The sequence below is a fragment of the Lithobates pipiens genome, unplaced genomic scaffold, assembly GCF_037356315.1.
Source record: "Lithobates pipiens isolate NorthernLeopardFrog02 unplaced genomic scaffold, aLitPip1_a1.2 Scaffold_16, whole genome shotgun sequence".
Classification (NCBI taxonomy): domain Eukaryota; kingdom Metazoa; phylum Chordata; class Amphibia; order Anura; family Ranidae; genus Lithobates; species Lithobates pipiens.
This window is the reverse complement of record NW_027507748.1, coordinates 246,393,334-246,416,982: the sequence shown is the minus strand read 5'-3', so window position 1 is coordinate 246,416,982 and position 23,649 is coordinate 246,393,334. Positions and strand designations below refer to the sequence as shown.

General features: G+C 46.2%; 1 protein-coding gene across 5 annotated transcripts in view; it reads left to right on the top strand.

Annotated features, from left to right (window-relative positions):
• Positions 1-23,649, top strand: part of PLEKHA6 (pleckstrin homology domain containing A6) — a 1,584,742-nt gene that overhangs the window by 1,386,441 nt on the left and 174,652 nt on the right. The window lies entirely within an intron of this gene.

The following is a 23,649-nucleotide window of genomic DNA, read 5'->3' as shown; positions in this document are numbered from 1 at the left end:
CTCCTAAACATTTAAGATGCCTGATTCATTCAATTTGTCTGGCCATGCTCTGGTCTATAGCACTTAACTGGAAATCTCCCTCCTTACCATTTGCTCAGATCCTTTCACGCATAGACCTAATGATGCACATTGAAAAAATTCATCACACACTACATGACTCTATCCCATTATTTGATGCGAAATGGAAATCGTGGTCTGTATTCAGGCTCCTGCATTGAATGTGCAGGTACGGAACAAGCAGGGGGCGGGGGGGGGGGACCAGGAGCCCTGCTCTGCAGTCTATAGCAAACAGGATTCTGTGTTGGGCCGAGGTAAACCTGTCCTCATTGTCAGCCATTCATCTAAAAGGCTCTCAAAAATCGCTGGTGGATTTTGTCAGCCATCATTGTATAAGTCAGGACAAATGGTCCCTCAACATGGATGTGTTTGGAGAAATTGTGCGATGTTTGGGGACAGCCGGAGGTGGACCTTCTTGCCTCAGAGGGCAACAAGAAGGTGGCACAATTCTTCTCCATCCATCCGCTGGATCAGGCCAGAGGGATAGATGCCTTTGCCAATCATTCAGCTCAGTCAATCAGTTCAGCCTTTGTTACGCCTTTCCTCCAGTGAGGTTGATAGCACCTGTTCTCCAAAAGTTTTTTGCAGAATCAACGGGCCTCATCCTAGTAGCTCCATTCTGACCGAGGAGACCTTGGTTTTCCAGCCTGAAGAGACTGACCATTTGTCCTCCATTATCCCTTCCGGTCAGGGAGGACTTGATTTCTCAGGACCCTATTCTACACCCGCAAATAGAGAACCACAGACTAACAGCCTGGTATCTGAGGAACAGCTTTTGAGTTCTCAGGAATTTTTAGAGCGAGAGATTAAAACTCTTCTGGAGTGCTGTAAGCCAGTAACCAGGGCAATTTATGCCAAAGTGTGGAAAAGGTTTTGTTCCTGGTTGGAGGAGCAGGGGCTGGAACATCCTGGGATTCCGACAGTCCTGGATTTCCTTCAGGCAGGCGTAGAACTGGGCCTTTCTATTAGTACTTTGAAAGTTTAGGCTACTGCCTTAAGTGTTTTCCTTCAGCCCTCACTTCGGCAGGATCAATTCTTTAAGAATTTTTTCAAGGCCCTGGCAAGGTCCAGGCCGGTGAGGGCCTGCCCCACCTGGGATCTTATCCTTGGTCCTCAGGACTCTTACCAGTAGTCCATTCGAACCCCTGGAGAAATCAGTGCTGAAATGGGTGATACTTAATACAGTCTTTTTGATAGCTATCACGTCAGCCAGAAGGGTGAGCGATTTGCAGGCACTATCTATTCGGGAGCTATTTTTGTTGATTTTGGAGGATAGGATCATACTCAAGACACACCCTATTTCCCTCCCTAAGGTAGTATCTACGTTTGATAGAATGCAAGACATTGTCTTACCAACATTTTTTTCCACCTCAGAGGCAGACAAGGAAGGATCTTGGAGTTTATTAGATGTTAAAAGAAGCCTTTTCATTTATCTGGAAGCCACTAGAAAGTTCAGGAAGTCAGATTCTCTTTTTGTTAATTTTGAGGGGGCTCGCAAAGACTATAAGGCATCTCCATTGCTTGATGGATAAGAATGATGATTATTAAAGCTTATGAGTTAGAGGGTATGCAAGCACCATTAGTTATGGCACATTCTACCAGGGCAATCTCAGTTTCATGAGCAGAGAGGGTCGATGTCTCGCCGGAGGACATCTGCAAGGCAGCAACGTGGTCCAGCTACTCTACGTTTGCTAGACATTACCGTCTGGATTTATTGTCTGATAAAGAGCAGACATTTGAATGAAAGGTCCTCCAGGCAGGGGTCCCACCCTGACAAAGTAAGTTTCTTGCTTATCATCTCAGAGGCTGTCCTGGAAGATGAAAGGAGGAAACTGGAGTTAGACTTACCAGTAACTCTTTTTTCTAGAAGTCTTCCGGGACAGCCTGGTTTCCCACCCGGTGTTTTCTATTAACTGGTGTTGGAGGTATGTACTGACGTTGTGTTAGTTTATGTCTTTCAGAGCCTTCCGGTAGTTCTTGGTTAAACTGAAGAGGGAGGCCTGGATGACCATCTTTAAACTAATTTGGCATACATGTTTTCTGTCCAGGAGGGAGGAGCCCTATATCTCAGAGGCTGTCCTGGAAGACTCCTAGAAAAAGAGTTACTGATAAGTCTAATGCCGCATACACACGTAGCAGACTATCCGGCGGACTTAGTCTGGCGGACTTTCCGCCGGACTGTCCGCCGGACTTTCCGAACGAGCTACCTGCCCACACACAGTACTTTTGCGGCGGATTAATACTGCGTACTAAGTCTGCCGGACTACCCGCCGTACTTTTGAAATGAACGAACTCGCCCACACATGCGGAGGAAAGTCTGCTCATTTTGAGCGCGTCTCCAGGTAGCCGGGACTAGCGAAGGAAGCGTCGCTGGCCCCGTCACCTGGTATGGACTTAAAGGGGAGTCCCTACGCCGAAAAATCGTCATGGGGTCCCCCCATAGGTCCATATCAGACCCTTATCCGGGCACGCTACCCGGCCGGCCAGGAAAGGGGGTGGGGACGAGCGAGCGCCCCCCCTCCTGAGCCGTACCAGGCTGCGTGCCCTCAACATGGGGGGTGCGATGTTGATGAGGACAAGGGCCTCTTCCCGAAAACCCTGGCTGTTGGTTGTCGGGGTCTGCGGGCGGGGGGCTTATCGGAATCCGTGAGCCCCCTTTAATAAGGGGGCCCACGGATCCCGGCCCCCCACCCTATGTGAATGAGTATGGGGTACAATGTACCCCTACCCATTCACCTGTGAAAAAAAGTAAAAAAAAAACACAACACACAAAGGTTAAAATAGTTTATTGCGCAGCTCCGGGGGTCTTCTTCCGTCTTCGGAGGTCTCCTCGCCAGACTCCTCTGCTATCTTCTGCTAGCTCTTTTACTAGCGGAGGAGCCCGGCTTTCTTCTTCACCGCCACCCTCTTCTTCCGACTTCGGGGGTCTTGTCCCCCTCTTCGGTTCTTCTTGCTGGGCCACCGCGCGTTCTTCTAGCTCTTTTACAAGCAGTGGCCCAGTCTTCTGTCGCCGCTGTCGCTGTCGCCCTCTTCTCTTCTTCTCGAGATGTTGCCTCGTCGCTGTATCCGGTCACAATGGCAGGGACTTATATAGGGACCTTACCGGATGATGTCTCCGCCCATTATGATGTCACAGTCCCAGAGGATGCTCATAAAAGGGGGCTCACGGATTCCAATAAGCCCGCCACCCGCAGACCCCGACAACCAACGCCCAGGGTTGTCGGGAAGAGGCCCTTGTCCTCATCAACATGGGGAAAAGGTGCTTTGGGGTCGGGGGTACCCGCGGCCTGGTATGGCTCAGGAGGGAGGTGGGGCGCTCGCTCATCCCCACCCCCTTTTCTGGCCAGTCGGGTAGCGTGCTCGGATAAGGGTCTGATATGGACCTATGGGGGGACCCCACGCCGATTTTTCGGTGTAGGGATTCCCCTTTAAGTCCATACCAGGTGACAGGGCCAGCGACGCCTCCTTTGCTGGCCCCGGCTATCTGGAGCCGCGCTCAAAATGAGCGGACTTTTCTCCGGGCGGGAAAAGTCTGTTCATTTCAAAAGTACGGCGGTTTGGCACACACACGGCCCTACTGTCCGCCGAAATGCGAGTCCGGCGGAAAGATTGGAGTGCAAAAATACTTTTAGTCCGCCGGACTTTTGGGTAAAAAAAAGTCCGCCGGAGCCTACACCGGATTGTTTGATCGTGTGTACGAGGCATAACTCTTTTTTCCACAACTTTTTCTTAGCAATTCTTTTTTTATATTAAGCTGTCAGCGGGAAGGCCACTTACAGCTGATGACTCATTGGTTGTTAAAGTTGCAGTGGCCGGCTCCCCGACTCTCTCCTTAGCAGCCAGCTATATACAGTGTAAACAACGCAAATCACAATTGAAAATAGTGATTTGATCCCCAAATCACAATTTCTAAAAATGCAGAGGCACAAAAATGCATTGATGTGAACTTGTTCCATAGAAACTCATGTGAAAAAAATTCCCTGTGGGGCGCATGTGCAGACTCTGAGCGAGACAGACATGCCCGCTTAGAGCTCTTCTCCGAGGAAGCCCCTGCTACATTGTGTGTTTTTTTTCCCCCTATTACCATTTTGCAAGGACTAAACCTTAGCTTCACTCATCGATTGATACCTGGGGACAGCTCCAAATAGCCCTCTTATAGTTACAATGCTATGCTACTAATATATGTCCTTTGATGTTTTATTACTTTCCGATGATGTTCCCCCATTGGAACAAATTGCTCCCCTATGTACTACCCTCAGCTCCCTGCTCTTATTATGCAGGATCCTGATGGTAGTCCCAGAGCCTCTTTGGAACCGCTAGCCGCTCCTCTAGTACGCTCCTATTCCCTATGGTTGTGCTGTCATTTAACAACATTGTTTGCATTTTTTAAGGTTGTACAAGTTCTCTATGCTCTTCTTCAAACTATTCCCCCACTCCTCTCTATTTCTGTCCAGTAGTCACGGTTCTTCACTTGGGATCTATCAACACCACTACTATACAAATCCTACTTCATTCATGGCCCCCTTAAACATCCTCTCCTTGAATGTTCAAGGCTTTAACACCCCACATAAGCGTACCAAAGCCCTACTCTTTTTTTCTTTTTTTTTTTGCAGTGGCAAAAGCTCACATCATCTGTCTACAAGAAAGTTTCACAGAGAAATACACCCCTAAGTACTTCAGTGCCTCCTACCCACAATTCTATACAGCCTCAGCCACAACGAAACAGCGTGGGACACTTATTGGTACCGATCGATCTATGCCTTTTACCCTCGAGTCACAAGTCCACAAGTCAAGGATCCAGAGGGCTGCCACCTGATCCTCACAGGCCATATATCGGACACTGCGATCACAATTGTATCTTATTACTCTCCAAATAATCACCCGCCTGCATTTCTCTCGCATCTTTTCCAGGTAGTAGACACACATAAGTTTGGAACAGTTGTTCTCCGCGGTGACTCTAAGCAGGTGTTTTTCCCATTCCTCAATAAGACCCCCCCCCCACTCCTTCTATGGGCCCAGCCAAACAGACTTTCCAACATCTTCCAGTTGTAGAAACATTACTTAAAGAGTATCTTTCTCATAATGCAATTGATGACATTTTGGCACAAACATTGGGAAGCCCATAAACCCGTGATTCGGGGCAAACTGATCCAACAGGCTGCTTGCCTCAAGCGAGAATGGAAAAACCTATTCCTTAACCACTTCAGCCCCGGAAGAATTTACCCTCTTCCTTACCAGAGCACTTTTTGCGATTTGGCACTGCGTCGCTTTAACTGATAATTGCACGGTCGTGCAACGCAGCTCCCAAACAAAATTGATGCTCACAAATATAGCTTTCTTTTGGTGGTATTTGATCACCCCTGCGTTTTTTATTTTTTGCACTATAAACAAAAAAAGCGACAATTTAGAAAAAAAAACGCATTATTTTTTTAAATTTTGCTATAATAAATATCCCCCAAAAATATATATAAAAAAAAAATTTCCTCAGTTTAGGCCGACACGTATTCTTCTACATATTTTTGGTAAAAAAAAAAAAAAAGCAATAACCGATTATTGATTGGTTTGCGCAAAAGTTATAGCGTTTACAAATTAGGGGATAGTTTTATGGCATTTTTATTAATAATTATTTTTTTTTAAATGGCGGCAATCAGCGATTTTTATCGTGACTGCGACATTATGGCGTACACATCGGACATTTTTGACACTTTTTTGGGACCATTGTCATTTATACAGCAATCAGTGCTATACAAATGCACTGATTCCTGTGTAAATGACACTGACAGTGAAGGGGTTAACCACTAGGTGGCAGTGTAGGGGTTAAATTCGTTCTGGCAGGTTTCTAACTGTGAGGGGTGTGGCTGTGTGTAACACGTCACTGATCTCTGCTCCGATCACAGGGAGCAGAGATCAGTGACACTGTCACTAGGCAGAATGGGGAGATGCTTGTTTACATTGGCATCTTCCTGTTCTTCCTCCTCGTGAGGTGATCACGGGTCTCCCCGCGGCTATCGAGTCCGCGAGAAGCGCAAACCGACTCTGAGCTTGCCGCGGGCACTAGCGTGCCCGCTGGCTGCCTCTTAAATGGTAAACGTACAGATATGTGATTCTGCCTGTACAAACCCTTCGGCCGACGTATATCAGCGTGAGGCGGTCGGCAAGCGGTTAAACTGGACGCTAACTTCCATAATCTCCATGTTACCCAAACCACAAGCTGACCATTTCTCTTGGACAAACTATTGCCCCATCTCTCTACTAAATCTTGACATCAAGCTATTAGCCAAAATCATGGTGACACGATTGAATACCATCATAGGCCAACTAATCCATCGTGACCAGACAGGATTTGTCCCCATCCGCCAAGCCGGTGACAACGTTCGACGCGCCCTCCTTCTATAACATGCTGCCAAAACTAGACACATCCCAACATGCTTTCTATCTCTAGACATCAGGAAAGCATTTGACTCAGTCCTTTGGTCCTACTTACAATACACTCTCCAACGCTGGAGTCCTAACATGGGTCCTTCTCCCTCTTCAATAACCCACAGGCATACATCAAGTACGCCGGCTATAAATCCGCAATGTTTGATATTTAGATAGAGGCACCAGACAGAGCTGTCCCCTCTCTCCTTTGTGGGATAGAACATGGTGGACACCAACACAAAGTGTGCCTGTTCGCAGACGGCATACTCCTTTTCCTATCTTTATCCCCACACCTCTACTCCTAACCTTCTTTTGCTATTAAAGAACTTTTCCCAAATCTCCGGCCTACATGTTAACCTCAAAAAATCAAATGCGATTAACATGTCTCCCTCGGAACTCCAACATGCCAAGACTTTTCTGCCATTTACATGGGTGTCCCATCAACTTCCATACTTGGGTGTGCAACTCACAACTTCTATTACCAATCTATTTACTGCCATTTTCTTACCCCTGCTGAAGCAGGTTACCAATCTCATGTCCCAATGGTCCTCTCTTGCTATCCTGGATGGGCAGAGTCAATGTCATCAAAAATACGATATTACCCAAATTCTTATACCTCTTCAGAGTAATTCCCATCCCCATCCCAAGTAATTTTTTTCACCTTATGCAACGCAGAGTAATGTCCTACATCTGGGGGAAATATAAAGCCCCGCATCCCCAAAACCACACTTTATCTTCCCAAAGTGAGCAGTGGGGATTCCAAATGTTTTAACATACTATTACGCAGCACAACTCACCCAAGTATCATGCAACGAAGGAGGCACCAACATGGGTGGCAGTAGAATCAGTCGAGTGTGATCCCATTTCCATGGCAAACTATGGCTACAGCCTGCTGATAGAATTTCCATACTAAATCCCATACCGAAACACTCTTTAACTATCTGGGAGAAATTCAGAGCCGCACGTAATATACAATCTACCCATAACCCCCTACTCTCCTACCCTGCATTTTTACCTGACATGGGAATACTCTGGTCCATTTGCTGCCTGGTCTGCTACTAATCTTTTCGGGCTACACAATTTTGTCAACAACAATGCCATACACATATTCCCCACTCTATGCAAAACCTATAGACCCAGGTCAGAGTTATTTCACTACCTACAAGTTAAAAATCTTCTCTTGCCATTTCTTAGATCAGGGTCTCTGCTAACACAGATGCCACAATTTGAGTGTATTTGCAAAAGTGACTCACATATTAGGGGTCTCATATCGATCCTCTACCAAAAATTAACTCTCAACCTAGACAATTCACTACCATCATATACTAATAAATGGGAACTAGATTTGGAGCGCACATTTGAAAGTTCCACGTTACTGCTGGCACGTGGTCCAGCAAGCATGGACAGGGACGATATTTTTTTTTTTATATCTTTTTATTGATTTGCAATAAGAAGAACAAAAGAAACAAACAATTAAACATACATTGGTCTTACATGGTATCAATGTGGTCATTTTGGGGACAACATTTTGTTATGTCATACATAAACAGCAAGCATGAAGCACAGATTGTGATAATATGCATATCAGCACAGTTCATTGGGTCACTAGATAGAGTAGTGCACATTTGTACATGATAGGATAGCACCTAATATACTTATTGCGTACAGTTGGCACCCACTTGGGAGCTATTTTGAACAGATTCTTCTAAGAGACCTCCGATGCAGAGGATGGGTCTGCCAGCCATTTAGACCAGACTTTGTCATAAGCCCGGTGAATTATCTTGAATTGGATAAGGCGGCCTGTCAGAGACCAGGGAGTTAAAAGGGAAGTCCCATATGTCATCCCAGTCGTCGTTGTCAAGATCAGGGATGTCATGGGACCATTTAGATCTTAGCTTTTCCAAAGTCGGAAGAGAGGTGATAATCAAATGTGAATACAATTGAGAGTTTTTTTTTTTTTTTGCACAGTCTGACCTAAGGAGGTCCTCTAGTGAAGATTGGATCAGTTGAGGAGAGGAGTTGGAGAATTGGCAACCGAGGGCATAGGAGAGTTGAATGTATCAATAGGACCGTGGTATGTTAAAGTCCGAGTACAGTTTGAAAAGCGGGACTAGGGATTGGTTGGAGACAATCTGTGTCATCGTTTTTATGTCAAATTTGGTCCAGCCATGGGGTTCAGGCAATTTGTAGATGTGCTCTAGGGTTGGGTTTAGCCAAAGGGGGGCATTGAGTGAGATTGCCTGTTTAGGGTATTTTTCCCATGCAATATGGTGCGTATGGAGGGTGTTAGTGGATAGGGGGCCCAACAGGGTAAGAATTTGAGCACCTCAAGGGATCCCAGCACTGCCACCTCGATCAGGGTAGCTGGATTGGAGATGTCCGGATTGAGCCACCAGGCAGCCGTTACTAGCTGGGTGGCTAAATATTACTTATGCAGATCCAGACATGCCAAGCCACCCTGAGAGGTTGGGCATACCAGTGTGGTCCAGCTGTATCTGGGGGACTGGGATCCCAACAGGAAAGAGGCGAGGAGACGATGTAGACGTGTGAAAAAAAGATTTAGGTATGTGGAGAGTGGCAAAATAAGTATGTGAATTTGGGTAATATTTTCATTTTAAACAAATTTATATGTCCCATCACTGAAAGGGGCAATAATTCCCATGCCTTCAGCCATTGCTGAGTCTCTTGAACTACCGGGGATAGGTTTAGGGGTAAGTAGTCAGAGGCCTGTCTGGAGACCACCACCCCTAGGTATTTAAAAGTCTCAATCTGCTGAAGGGGAATGTTAGTGGGAGCTGTGGCATGGGCCGCAGGGGACAGGAGAGATTTTGTCCAGTTGGCCTTGAGACCCCTGATATAAAGGTGTAAAAAAATACTGCGCTGTGAAAAGATGTGCTCTACCCAGCTGCCAACACTACTGAAGACTACACAGTAACATGCAAAAATTAAAACAAAAAAGTGTGGCACTTAGGTGGCAACAAACCACATGAGCCAGTAAGTCACTAATTCAAGCAAAGAAAATGACATACACTTCAAAAAAAGAAAATATGTGTAAATTCCGTAATATATCAAGAGATCTTACTCCCAGGTGGAAGAGTGCATGAACTTCATGCACACAAAAGGTTAAAGTAAATAAAATTAATTTAACATATACAGTCCATCAAGTGAACGTCTAACAGTCCTTGAAATGTATAATATCAATCACAATTCCAAACTTGAGGTGACGTAAAAAAGGTGAAATTCAACTTCTGATGTGTAGAATAATACCACCACCACCATGATAAAGAAGGGGAGAGGAGGCTTACCAAATGACGTGGACTCAGAGGAAGGCTTACGCCTCTCGAGTCATATGGGCCTGTAGGTTAGCAAACCAGATAATCATACATCTAGTGTGTAATCTCCCGCAAGTCTTCAGGTCATTAAATCATCCGTAGCGATCCTCCTATAGTGCTCATCCCACAAAAATAGGGGGCTCCGGTATCAAAGAGCATGGAAGTAGAAAACTAGCATAGCGTGATACCGTTTTAACATCCAATTTATTAAAAAATAATAATAAAATCACACTCACATTTGGTTCAATCGTAATAACATAGTCAGAAAGTAGCGATGTCTGTAAGCAGCATCGCTTATAATTACAAAATGACCCCAAAATAACCAATGACCCCGGAAGCACTTGGCACTTTCGGTCACATGTTTCGGAAGTGTATATATTAAAAACTCCTCCATATATATTTATTATCCTTACATATAGCATCATCCCCATCAGAGATGTCCGCCAAATATCCAAAATATAAACGAGACTGAATATTTGGATATGAAAGATTTTTCACATCTTGGGCATAAATTAGCATCCATCCTGTGTCGTAACCAAGCCTCGTGCTGATCACGAGGCCTGGCCATCCAAACACCAGCATGCAGCATAGTCAAGCCTCGTTCTGAAAACCAAGCCAATGTTTTATCTTCCTCTGAGTCCACGTCATTTGGTAAGCCTCCTCTCCCCTTCTTTATCACGGTAGTGGGGGTATTATTCTACACATCAGAAGTTGAATTTCACCTTTTTTACGTCACCTCAAGTTTGGAATTGTGATTGATATTACACATTTCAAGGACTGTTAGACGTTCACTTGATGGAATGTATATGTTAAATAAATTTTATTTACTTTAACCTTTTTGTGTGCATGAGGTTCATGCACTCTTCCACCTGAAAGTAAGATCTCTTGATATATATAACGGAATTTACACACATTTTCTTTTTTTGAAGTGTATGTCATTTTCTTTGCTTGAATTAGTGCCTTACTGGTTCATATGGTTTGTTGCCACCTAAGCGCCACACCGTTTTAAATTTAGGCTTTGAGACCCGTGACAGAGGAAAAGGAGTTGAAGATCTGTAGGGCTCCCTCGAGCGATGGGCCCGCATCATTGAGGAAAAGTAGGAGGTCGTCTGCGTACAGGTCGACCCTCTCCTCTAGCCAGCCAACCTGCAGCCCCTTAACATGGGTGGAGGTGTGAAGGGCCTCTGCAAGTGGCTCCATCGCAAAGGCAAACAAGGCCGGAGAGAGAAGACAGCCCTGCCGCGTACCTTTGGACAGATGGAAGGATTGTGACAGGCCCCGTCACAACTTAATGGCCGAAGTGGGGTCACAGTAAAGGACCTTAATCCACTCAATGAAGACCAGGGGAAACCCCATCCGTCGGAGGACCTCACAAAGAAAAGGCCACTCGACCATGTCAAAGGCCTTTTCAATATTGAGAGAGACCACCGCCCGGTCCCTCATTAAGATGCTGCTCGTGTATGTTAGTGAACAGGCGTCTCAAATTTACATCTATTGCTTTATTGGCCATGAAACTAGTTTGGTCAGTCTCGATGACAGAAGGCAGTAGGGGATGTAGTCTTGTGGTTAGTAATTTGGCGAGGATCTTGAAATCTATATTAAGTGGCCTGTAGGAGGCACAGGATGTGGGGTCTTTAGATACTTTGTGGATGAGAATGACGTGGGCATGACTCATGGATGCCAGAAGGGTGCCATCAGCTAAACAGTGGGCATAAAGTTGAGCCAATTTGGGGGCAAGTAGTTCCCCGTGAGTCTTGTAGAACTCAAAGGGGAGTCCATCTGGGCCTGGAGACCTTCCCGTGGGGAAGGACCCAATTGCTTTCAGTACCTCCTCCGGGGCAATCAGCCTCACTAGGGATTCTCTTTCCTCATCAGACAACCAGCCAAGCGTCAAGGGGTCCAGCCAGGGTGCAAGGTCCCGTGGCTGGAAGTCCAATGTTAGTACTGAGGTATAGAGGGAGTCGTAGTATTGGCAAAATGCCTCTAGTACGTCTGAGAGGGAACAGGCTGATTCTCCCGAAGGGGAAACCACACTAGGGATCACCGTCAAGGGTTTGTCATGTTGTGTCAACATCGCCAGGAGGCGACCATTACGGTCTCCCTGCTCAAAGAACCGCTGCCTATTCTGCTAAAGGTCTAGTCTAGTAACCTCGGTGAAGTGGAGGTGTAACTCGCGTTTTGCTTCATTGAGGGAGTCAAAATGTGTATCAGTGGGGTCAGCAGCATAGATGTCTGATTGGTATTGCGCAGCGGTCTGTAGGGCAGTTGTGGTAGCAGCTTGCTCCCTCCAGATCCTAGCAATAGAGGAGATGTATTGCCCTCTGGTAAAAGCCTTGAAGGTGTCCCAGGTCACTGCTGTGGAGGAGGACCCTGTATTAAGATCCCAAAATTCTGCCAAGCGTGGTGGAATGGTATTTACCAGGTCGGCATTGGAGATCCAATGGGTCCCCAGCCGGCAAAGGGACGAGGTACGAGAGGATGGGAGCGAATGTTAAGGAGTAGGGGGCAGTAATCTGAGAGTCCGCTGGACAAGTAAGACGTGCCCAATATATCTGTCAACATAGTGTATTGGAGAAGCAGGAGTATGCTCTGGTTGTGTGATGTTTCCATCTCCACACCTCAAATAACCCTAGTGCCTCTGCCCATGAGAGCAATCCGTTGTTTGGGGGGGTGGGTCTGTCCAGGTCTGGGGCTAGAATGGCATTGAAGTCACCCATGAGTATCAGTTTTGCCAGGCAGTATGGAGTGACTTTCTCTAGAATGGTATATAGGGTGGAGGGGGGTGAAAGGAGGGGACATGTAAACACTCACCACAATATGTCGGATACCCCAAACCGTGAACAATATTAGCACATGTTTACCCTGGGGATCAGTGTGAACCTGTTCCATCACATATGGAAAAGATTTGCTGATTAGTATTGTGACCCCTCTGGCATATGTGGAGTAAGAGGCATGGAAGGCTCTCTGGATCCATGGCTTTTTCAGTGCCAGTAGTTTTCTGACCATGGGGTGAGTTTCCTGCAGAATTATCATATATGGGGAATGCAATTTAAAGGTATTTGAAGAGCACTTGGAATTAAACCCCCAGACATTCCAGGACAGTACACTAAAGGTGGGGGTGTCACGTCCCGTTATTGTGCGGAGATTTGATGGGGGAAGAAAGGAGGGCCGAAGCAGGTGTTTGTGCACATCTCAGGAGCAGCAAAGACCCTGGGGACCTGTGCCAAGTGGAATAATGACCAATGGAAGACCAAGTAAACAAACGAATATAAACATATGCGAAACTAAGAAACAATACCTGTAATGACACCGAGGTGTCAGAACTGCCCTCATCTGATGACATCCCGAAAAACTGGGGAGTGATCAGATCGGGCCTATACCCAAAACTTACCAGCAATAAAACTTTGGTTAGTATGGTCTTGTCCTGGACCGGGGGGGGGGGGGGGTGCCGTAACCGGCAGATGTCCTCACTGGGACCTGAGTGAGGGGGGGGGTATTAAGAGAATTTGGGGCGGATCACCGTTTAGGGGTCAAAATCTGTATGATATGTGCTGGAGCTCCTCAGGCAGGAGTTGGCCTTAGTTCCATTAGCAAAGGGTACAGAATAGAGGGTTAGGATGGTGGCGAGGTGCAGCAGTGCAGAAAGGTGTAAGAACAGATAATGGGTAGTGCTGAAAGTTAACAGGGGACTGAAAGGCGGATCATTATAGGAAGGTGGAGTACTTTGCTGGTCCCAGCAAGCTGTATGTTCGTCACAGTTCCAGTTGGCATCATGACACTAGCTGGTGTCCAACCACGCTGCAGCGGTCTCTGGGGTGTTGAAGAAACGAGTGTTGTCACCATCAGTGATCCTAAGCCTGCTGGGGTATAGAAGGCCAAAAAGTATTCCCTTTTCTCGAAGTCGGCGTATGACATACGTGAAAGACTTGCGGCAATGCTGCACTACTTGAGAAAAATCTGGAAAGAAAGACAATCTGGCGTTTTCATATTTGATTTCTGGCATGGTTCGGGCTGCAGCCAGGATTCAGTCACGATCACGGTAGTTCAATAAGCGTAGCAGGAAGGGACGTGGAGGGGCCCCCGGTCTTGGAGGAAGTGGTGAGACTCTGTGGGCTCTTTCCACTACAAAGATGACAGATGAGACTGACATCTACAGTTAGGAAGTCTATCTTGGCAGTCGGGGTTTATTTGCATGCCGTAATGGCTGCCAGGATCTTTTCTCCCGTGGGGGACTCTGCTGACCCTGACTCCGCGGCTATTGGAGTGCTTGCCGGCATTGCAGCTGCTGGTTGCTGCCCAGACAATGTGGCCATTGACGGAGCGGTATGGGAAGCATTTTATTTTTTTTAGAATGTGAGTAACGGGTCTTAGGATGGCCCATCCGCAGTGTGTCTTGTTATGAAGGAGGGCTGTCCTGTTCTGAAGGAGGGCTTTATTCTTGGTGAGGGACAGTATTCAGGCACCGGGTCTCAGGGAGCAGGGCAGAAGATGTGGTGGTGATATCTTAACTGCACAGGGTCAGAGCTTGCCTCATGGCACAGCTTCTGTAGGGATGGTGACACAGGGAAGGCCTCACAGTATCACTGGGGCACAGTACCTGTGTGTGGAGGATGCACCAGGCACTGTAGGCCTCAAGATGGCAGTGGGCCTCTGGTGTGCTGGAATTGGCCTATATGGTTCTTCTGGTGGCCTTTCAGGTCCCCAAACAGTTTAGCCACCTCCCAGGGATCGCCCCCACAGAAGTGGATGGGTTTGCCATCTCCCGCTCGGGCCGATCGCAGCACTCAAGCCCGGGGATGTTGGAGGCTCTACAGGCTGCAAGATGGAGGATCGCGAGGCCTGGAATTGGCCTTGATGAATCCTCTTTCGGCTCCCCACACAATGCAGCCGCTTCCCGGGGATATCTGCCACTGAAGCGGATGGATTAGCCGCTCTCCGTTCTGCCGATCCCAACACTTGAGCCCGGGGCTGTGGGAGGCCTCACAGGCCTCAATATGGCGGCGGGATGCTGCTGTGCAGAGCTGGCCGCCGCCCTGTAAAAACTCAATCGGCTGGCTGAGCTCTGCAATTTCCACTTGGGCTGGTGTGGATGATGTCCAGGGGTGCTGGGGAGAGATCTGAGGCTCACCAGGTCGTCTGTCTTGCAGGATGATTGTGGATTGTGACAGGATCGGTGGAGCTCCTCAGCAATACATCCTGTTTTCTCTACATCCGGACACGCGGAGTCAAGGACGATATATTTAGTTCACAGCACAATGGGTAACTCTGCTTGCTGCTCAGAAGGATGCAGGACAGGGCTCAGTGCTGCAGCTAGATATATTTGTTGTGCCCCCACATCGCCATACAGCTGGTGATGATGCCAGATTTGTCAGCTCTACCCCTTCCTCCTCTTTTTCCTCCATGCCCTCCTCTGCTGAATTGTCCTATGAACCTCAAGTACCCCCTAAGCTTTCAAAGGGCTATTCAATGAGTCAGGCTAAAAGGAGCCATGCAGCGCTTCAGCTGGTGTGTCCAGGGGACAGGAATCACACCAGAGCAGAGATTCTTGCAGCTTTGCAGGAACAGGCCAAGAGGTGGTTCAAGTGACACCAGCTGGAGCCATGAATAGTGGTGTGTGATAATGGCACAATATGGCACGTGTCCTCAATTTGGTGGTGCAGCACCACATGTAGATGGGTGCCTGACTGCTCAGAGCCAGGCACCCATCTACATGTGTGGTGGCAATGCCCGATTGCTCAAGAGTTCTGGAAAGCCATTTTTGCCTTGGTCTCCAGGGCCTTAGAAGCCAATCTCAAACCAGACCCTACAACATCTCTCCTAAACCTAAAACCAGCGGAGTTGACCCATTCGCAATTCCAATCATTTCTACAGCCGTCCACGGCGGCCAAGCATATGATAGCTAGAGCCTGGAAATCCAAGACTTTGGTTGTGGCTGAGACTAATCATAGAATGAATTGTCCATGGTGAAATGGCAGCCATTAAAAGTGACAAGATACGTAAGTTTGACAAAATATGGCGACAATGGGTGAAGCACTGTTTACCCTCAGATTTGGACAAAATCCTTCTATTACTTTGGTAAATGAGTTTCTCCCCCTCTTTTAATCAACCGCATTAGCTCCTGCACTTGAACCACGCTACCATCCACAGAAAAACCTTTCCACCTTCTTCACCCTTCTTGTCTCTTCCCTCCAGTGTCCCTTCTAAATTGTAACACCTATTATCTATATATTACAGACTCAGTCTCCTGTTTCTTCTAAGCTTCTCCCTCCCATCTTTCCTTTCTTTTTTCTTCTTCCTTTCCTACCTTTCCAAGTTACTATCCTAATTGCAACCTCACCAGGGGTTACCGTCCCTTACATGTTTGTGCGGCCGTCTCTTGGCAGGTTTGTTGTTGTGCCATGTTCTTTCCATTTGGTTATGATAGATTTGATGGTGCTCCTAGGGATCATCAAAGATTTGGAAACATTTTTATAACCCAACCCTGACTTGTACTTCTCAACAACATTGTCCCTTACTTGTTTGGAGAGTTCCTTGGTCTTCATGGCAGCATTTGGTTAGTGGTGCCTCTTGCTTAGGTGTTGCAGCCTCTGAAGGTAATTAGTTGCACCAGACCAGCATACATACGCACATGCCAATTATCAGTTTTTTATTTCTGAAAAATAGTTTTATGAATATATTTTTCTAATTTTACTTCACCAACTTAGACTATTGTGTTCCGATCCATCACATATAATTCAGATTACAAAATCATTGAAGGCTATAATGTAACAAAATAGATAAAAAGCAAAGGGGGGGGGGGGGTGAATACTTTCGCAAGGTACTGTATGTGGTGCCATTGCTGACAGCATGGAATGGAAAGGGGTTTTCTTTGTTAAGTAACACCCTTATATAATCAACTGTCTGCTGGACACCCAGTTAATGAATAAGTGCTGAAATAGAATCTGGTGGAGATTGGACAATGTGTGGGGTATAAAGAAGAGGGATATGAGATCTTATTTTATTCATATATAGAACAAGAACGTCAGAATAAATGTAAACATTACGTACATTGGTAAGGTAGACCAACAATAAGTATCATGTATGTACAAATGCATATCCAAGTTACATAGAAATGGAATGAAAACATGTTTATAAGGTGCATTAGGAGACCATCTGTGATAGCAGCCCCTGGAAACAATACAGGTTAAAGTAACATTCACCATCATTTCAGAAAAGGGGATCATAGGTGTCCCACACGTAATGCATCGGGGAGGGTTATTTTAAAAACCTATCTTTATGAAAAATACGTCGTAGGGGGTCACACACTGAATCATTATCAATGGATAAGTCAAAGTCATGGTACATTTGCTCAATGGCTTTCTAAGGGTGTATTTAGACATAGAGGAAAAGGGATAGGGGCAGAAAAGAGGGTGTAGAAAGGGGACAAGAAGCATTCCATCATAGCCCCATGACAACGTCGTCTAAGCCACTCTCAGCCCAGGAGATAAACTCCGAGGAGTATAGGAACATGGACCATGAAGTCCAAGTGCGAGAAAACTCTTCGTATTTACCACATTCCTTCACCAACAGACATTCAACATCCCTTATGCAGTTCACTTCAGTAGCCCAATCCCCATCTCCAGTGACGAGGAATCACTACTCTGGCCGCTGCAAGAAAGTGTCACGATATATATTTTTTAATGGATTTGAATTTGCCAGGGAGTATAGATAAGAGAGCCACCTCAGGTGAAGGTTGAATGAAAGTCGCCATCAGTTTACAGTATAGTTTGAAGATCTGTTGCCAAAATCCCTGTACAGGAGAGCTCTCCCATCAGAGCATGGTACCCCGGGAGCCAAGACACCGCCAACAGGTATCTGGTACTGCCGAGTTGAAATGGTGTATGGTAGAGGGGCATCTGTACCATTTTATTACCAGTTGAAATCCTTTTTTCCTGAGTCTTAGTGGCTAGGGATAGCTTGTGCATCAGGATAAAAAATGTTTGCCATTTAATAGGGTAGATGGAGTGCTGTAGTTCTGCCTCCCGGGCTTCTGTAAATGGTGGAAGGTCAGGAGAGGAAAAACTGAGCAAGAGGGAGTAATGTTGAGATACCACATGTGTTGCCTGCATGAGTAGTCCCTCAAATCCTGTCAGTTCAGCTAGAATGTCTGGAATGGACAGGAAAGTCCGGATGCAAGAAGTAGTTTGTTGTCTCTGAAGCCACTGCAAGGGGAAAGCGAACCGGAAGGGGTATCTGTCCTTAAAGTGGGGTCTGCTCAAAGGATTTGGGCAAGTCTCCTATGATCTTTTTTTCACCATGATCCAAATCCTGTTACATACATACCGGGTGATTTGATTGGCCCCTTCTGGACAGCATGCGATCTCAGATCTGAGTCCTTTGAGGGATAAGGTCGTTGAGGGAGCCTGAGCCCCCTTGTAGCGTGGGTAAGGTACATGGGAGAGCAGAGAGTTCAGTTGGGTTTATATGACTTTCCAAGTGAACCCAAAGCTTGTTTGAAGACTGGTGAAACCAATTGAATATGCGAGTGAGCACTGCTGCTTTATGGTATAAGGATGCGTGCATGGCTCCAAATCCCCCCCCCCCTGAATTTTTGGAAGAGATAATGCTTCATATAGTATTTTGGGACAGGGCAGCATTCCAAAAGAATTTGGAGAACAGCTGCCGTAGTTTCCTGAAGTACAAGTTAGGCATGTGTATAGGAATTGTTTGGAACAAATACAGGAACCGAGGGAGAACATCCATTTTCAGGGTATTCACTCTACCAGCCATGAGAGCCGTTTGGACGCATATGTAGATAAATCTGCTTGGGTTCTAAGGCGTAAGGGAGTAAAGTTCTTGGAAAAGAGCTGGGATGTGTCTGCCAGTACTTGAATTCCAAGATACCTGATGGAAGTGGAACCGGTTTTGAAGGAGAAGATAGTCGACAGTCTTTGTAGGTCCGACTTAGGCAGGGCCTAAGGATTTCCAATTTATTGTAATTCACTTTGAAGTTACTAACTGCTCCAAATTTCTGGAACTCATGTAATACTGTAAGGGCTTACCTTGGTTTGAGTCCATATTGTAGAGATGTATGCTCATCCTTGCAAATACACACAACACGCTGTGTGTATTTGCACAGAAAATACACACACACAGAAGCTACCTGAGCTGTGAATCTGTGCACGGAGGCTTTAACAGGAAATTGCCAAGGGCTAATCGAGGTAAGCCATAGTCAAGGATTCCGGAAGACAGGATAAATGATAAACGGAGTCAGAGTCAGAAGCCGGGATCAGTCTTGGAACACTGCAACAGAAAACAGGAACACAGGAACACTTGGCAAATATGAGACAATAAGACAATTAACTGACAAGGCCCTCAGAGTGAGGCGGTCTCTTATACCCAGTAGATTAGGTAACCTGTCTCAGCTGATCCAAGAGTGACAGGTGCAATCAGAATATAGCCCCCAGTGTTACATGCTGAACTAGGCATGGTTGGAAAGCAGGATGAAAGGAACTGAGGTGTAGCTCAGAGGTAAAGAAACAGGAGCACTAAATGGAAAGGCATGAGTTCAAGACCAGCCAGGGCCACCTGGGACGTGTCCCCACCTGGCCGTTGTCTTGGCACGGTAGGGACTGTGACAAATACTGAGGGCAAGGATGTGTGTGTCATGAACAGGAGCAGATTGTCTGCGAAGAGGGCGAGTTTAGTATGGGTGGGCCCGAATGTTATACCTTGAATAGAGGAATTGTTACATAGAATATAGCCAAATGTTCTATAGTAAGAACATAGAGGAGGGGGGACTAGGGACACCCTTGTCTCATCCCGTTAGCAATAAAAAAGGCTGGAGAGAAAGAACCATTCAGTCTAATCCTAGCAGATGGAGAGGAGTAAAGGGACATTATCCTGGCCATCGTATTAGTTCCCAGACCTGTTTGTTGCAGGGATAACCAGGAGCTGCCAGTCCACTCGGTCGATTGCCTTCTCTTCATCGACTGTTAAGAGTCATAACAAAATATCATGGGTCCAAGCATAGTTGGTTAGAAGGGTCTTAAGGGTATTGTCCCTGGCTTCATGGCCACTCACAAAGCCGACTTGATTTAAGTGGATTAACCCGGGTAACAATGGTTGTAACCTATTAGCCAGGATTTTAGCCAAGACTTTCAAATCAACACCAATCAAACATATCTGCCAATATTTTTAGCATAGAGTTAGGTCCTTGTACGGCTTAGGAAGGAGGGATATATGAGCCTCGAGTGTTTGTGGAGGGAACAGCCCTCTGACAAAGATTTGAACATCTTAGCGAGGAAGGGCGTGAGAAAGGGAGTGAAAAGTTTATAAAACTTTGGATTGAAGCTGTCAGGGCCTGCTCTCTTAGTGAGGAAGCGTGAGAAGGGGAGCGAAAAGTTTATATAACTTTGGAGTGAAGCCATCAGGGCCTGGGCACTTTCCACTTGGTGTACTCACAATGGCTTTGGCAACTTCATTTTCTGCGATAGGAGTTTCCAGATCAGTTATGGTGTCACCATCCAAAGTAAGGAGCGCAGTTTACAAAACATACGATAATTGGTCGTCTGCCAAGGTAGAAGGGGAGCCTGACAATTGAGTCGCAGAGATATTGTACAGGGATTGATAGAGTTCCCTGAATTCCTTAGCCATCTTAGAAGGTGAGGAGGTTGACAGGAATGTAGATAGTCTAGGGGTAGGTTAACCCTCTGTATAAGTTGTGACTTCCAATCCCCACAGGCCTGGAGATTTAACCCTTTGAGACACAAAAGACAGTGACAATGTCTCTCGGAGTTAATTCAAATCTTTATTCTTTGGTGTGAATATTTAAAGGGGGCTTTCAGAAGGTACCGCCTTTTGAACATGTCATACAGATTGTCCAATCCAATACACAGACAGTTTATGACAAGAGTGAAACTAATGATTTCTAGAAAATCATGTGCTTTACAGGAATTGTGAAGTAACTAAAAGAAGATAACAGGAACATCAACCGATGACCCCGCCCCTTGTCCCTATATAAGTCACCGCGCCCCTGGCATTGCGACCAGAGAGAGCGTCGAGTCAACATCTCCAGAAGAAGAAGAACGGAAGGCGGCGGCGGTGGCAGGGTGACGGTGACAGAAGACCGGGCCACTGTTAGTAAAAGAGCTGGAAGAAGAAGCGGTGGCCCGGCATGAAGAACCGACCCCCGAAGTCGGAAGAAGAGGACGGCGGCGGTGAAGAAGAATGCCGGGCTCCTCCGCTAGTAAAATAGCTAGCAGAAGATAGCGGAGGAGTCCGGCGAGAAGACCCCCGAAGACGGAAGACCCCCGGAGCTGTGCAATAAACTATTTTAACCCTTGTGTGTTGTTGTTTTTTTTATTTTTGTTCACAGGTGAATGGGTAGGGGTACATTGTACCCCATACTCATTCACATAGGGTGGGGGGCCGGGATCTGGGGGCCCCCTTATTAAAGGGGGCTCCCGGATTCCGATAAGCCCCCCGCCCGCAGACCCTGACAACCAACGGCCAGGGTTGTCGGGAAGAGGCCCTTGTCCTCATCAACATGGGGACAAGGTGCTTTGGGGTGGGGGGGCCGCGTAGGCACCCCCCATATTGAGGGCACGCGGCCTGGTACGGCTCAGGAGGGGGGCGCTCGCTCGTCCCCACCCCCTTTCCTGGCCGGCGGGGTTGCGTGCTCGGATAGGGGTCTGGTATGGATTTTGGGGGGGACGCCACGTCGGTTTTTTTGGTGAAGGGGATTCCCCTTAAAATCCCTACCGGACCTAAGGGCCTGGTATGCCCCCAAGAAGGCATGCATGCTTCATTAGTGAGGCGACATTATCGCCTCGCTCTGGCTGCTATAGGAAAATTACATTTTCCTATTGCAGCCAGCGCAACGGTATTGCGCTGGTTAGAGGAGCCTGTCGCTGGGAACCAGCGCTATACTGTCGCGCTGGAAACACAATATCGGCGGCACCTACTGTAGTTCTCTGAGTTGTGATCGGGCCCTGGGAACGTCCAACAGCGTCGTCACTGTAGGGGAACGTTTGTGCTCAGTTTTTAAATTGCAGCCATTATGGCGGCCATTCCTTTTTCAGACGTGTACCCAATTGAATGAAGGTTCCATGTAAAACTGCATTTAGGGCCTCCCATTGAATGGGCAACGATATCGTATCTGAAGCATGGTAAAACAAAATAGTTAGATATTGTGTCCGAAACCCTTGTCACACATTCCAAATTCGTAAACAACAAATATTTAACCATTTTAATACAAGGCACTTTCACTGCACCCTTCCTGCCCAATGTTCAGCTTTCAGTGCTCTCACACTTTGACAATTACTCAGCCATGCTATACTGTACCCAAGCAAAATGTTTATCTTTTTTTTTTTACAAATAGAGCTTTCTTTTAGTGGTATTTAATCACCAATGTTCTTTTTTTTATTTTTTTGCGATATAAGCAAAAAATGAGCGAATATTTGGATAAAAACACGTATTTTTTAGTTTCTATTGTAACATTTAGCAAATAAATCATTTTTCTTCATAATTTTGGACCAAAATGTTTACTGCTACATATCTTTGGTAAAAAATAACCTAAATAAGTGGCTATTATTTATTCTGTGTGAAAGTTATATAGTCTTCAAACTATGGTGCCAATTATTGAAAATTGATCACACCTGTTGTACAGATGGCCAATCTAATTTCTTGAGACACTATCAAGCAGGACAGAAAAATGCCCCCAAATTACCCCTTTTTGGAAAGTATACAATACAAGGTATTTAGTAAGAGGCATGGGGAGTTTTTTGAAGTTGTAATTTTTTCCCCACAATTCTTGGGAATATGAAGAACATTTTATTTTTTTACACAAACTTGTCATATTAACAAGTTATTTCTCTCAAACAGCTTATGCATACTTGCAATTACAGTATCTCACAAAAGTGAGTTTCCCCCGCACATTTTTGTAAATATTTTATTATATCTTTTCATGTGACAATGCTGAAGAAATGACACTTTGCTACAATGTAAAGTAGTGAGTGTACAGCTTGTATAACATTGTAAATTTTCTGTCCCCTCAAAATAACTCAACACAGCCATTAATGTCTAAACCGCTGGCAACCAATATGAGTACACCCCTAAGTGAAAATGTCCAAATTGGCCATTTTCCCTCCCATGTGACTCATTAGTGTTACAATATCTCAGGTGTGAATGGGGAGTAGGTCTGTTTAATTTGGTGTTATGGCTCTCACTCTCTCATACTGGTCACTGGAAGTTCAACATGGCACCTCCTGGCAAAGAACTCTCTGAAGATCTGAAAAAATAATTATTGCTCTACATAAGGCCTAGGCTATAGGAAGATTGCCAAGACCCTTAAACTGAGTGGCAGCATGGTGGCCAAGACCATACAGTGGCTTAACAGGACTGGTTCCACTCAGAACAGGCCTCACCATGGTCGACCAAAGAAGTTGAGCGCACATGCTCAGCATCATATCCAGACTTGTCTTTGGGAAATAGATGTATGAGTGCTGCCAGCATTGCTGCAGAGGTTGAAGGGGTGGCAGGTCAGCCTGTCAGTGCTCAGACCATATGCTGCACACTGCATCAAATTGGTCTATATGGCTGTTGTCCAAGAAGGAAGACTCTTCTAAAGATGATGCACAAGAAAGCCTGCAAACCGTTTGCTGTAGACAAGCAGTCTAAGGACATGGATTACTGGAACCATCTCCTGTGTTCTGATGAGACCAAGATAAACATATTTAGTTCAAAAGGTGTCACGTGTGTGTGGCGGCAACCAGGTGAAGAGTACAAAGACAAGTGTGTGTTGGCCTACAGTTAAGCATGGTGGTGGGAGTGTCATGGTCTGGGGCTGCATGAATGCTGC